Here is a 742-nt window from a genome sequence, read left to right as displayed (position 1 = left end):
CACACACACACACACACACACCCTGCAGCAGCGCTGACAATCCACAATAGCCCAGATGACCTAATGGGCCGACCATCATTTAATCCTCCCTCTCAGACACATGGCTCAGCGCTCACACACACAGAGAGACAGAGACAGAGACAGAGAGTGAGGGACAGTCGTCTCACCGCTCCGTCCATTACCATCTCTTCTTACTGGTATTAAAAAAAAAAGTCTTAAATCCTTGGTGAAGTCTCGGCTTCACTCAGACGCCCTGTGGCTACGGCAAAGACAGAGTTGTTTCTCCTCCTGTTCTGACCAGAACGACCACCGGTCAAACAACGGCCGCGTGGACCTTTGACCTTTCTGTGTTAGCCGACGCCTCATTCACGTTTCAGTCAGAAAATATTCTGCTTTTTTTGTAACTTGAAACTGTACAAAAGTGAGAGCCTAGGTCAGAGGTCACCAACTGTACTGGTCAGAGGGACAGACACCTTAAAGGGCCGGACACAAAATAAAAATCACATTTTTGTCCAACTAAATGTCAATAGAGTCAAATGTAGTCGGTTCCATAGTGGAGCGGTTAGCAAGCCTGCCTGAGAAGCAGAAAGTCCTGGGTTCGATTCCCAGAGGAACCACATGCCTGGCTCCTGCAGGGGGCAGCCTGTCAACGGCATATCTGCTGCTAACACTAACTAAGAATATGAGATCAATACAGTTCAAATTATTTTATTAATGTTGTTGTTTATTTGCTTTAATATTA

The 742-nt window shown here is 46.4% G+C and overlaps 1 non-coding gene across 1 annotated transcript; it reads left to right on the top strand.

Moving 5' to 3' along the window:
• The first annotated feature begins 544 nt into the window (after positions 1 to 544).
• On the top strand, positions 545 to 617 carry trnal-gag (transfer RNA leucine (anticodon GAG)). The gene has a single exon. It is a non-coding gene; the product is annotated as a tRNA-Leu (tRNA).
• The last annotated feature ends 125 nt before the right edge of the window (positions 618 to 742 follow it).

This window comes from Cynoglossus semilaevis, unplaced genomic scaffold (genome assembly GCF_000523025.1).
Source record: "Cynoglossus semilaevis isolate Cse_v1.0 unplaced genomic scaffold, Cse_v1.0 scaffold4228, whole genome shotgun sequence".
NCBI lineage: Eukaryota > Metazoa > Chordata > Actinopteri > Pleuronectiformes > Cynoglossidae > Cynoglossus > Cynoglossus semilaevis.
The sequence above is the reverse complement of the archived record's forward strand: the minus strand, read 5'-3'. Positions and strand labels throughout refer to the sequence as shown.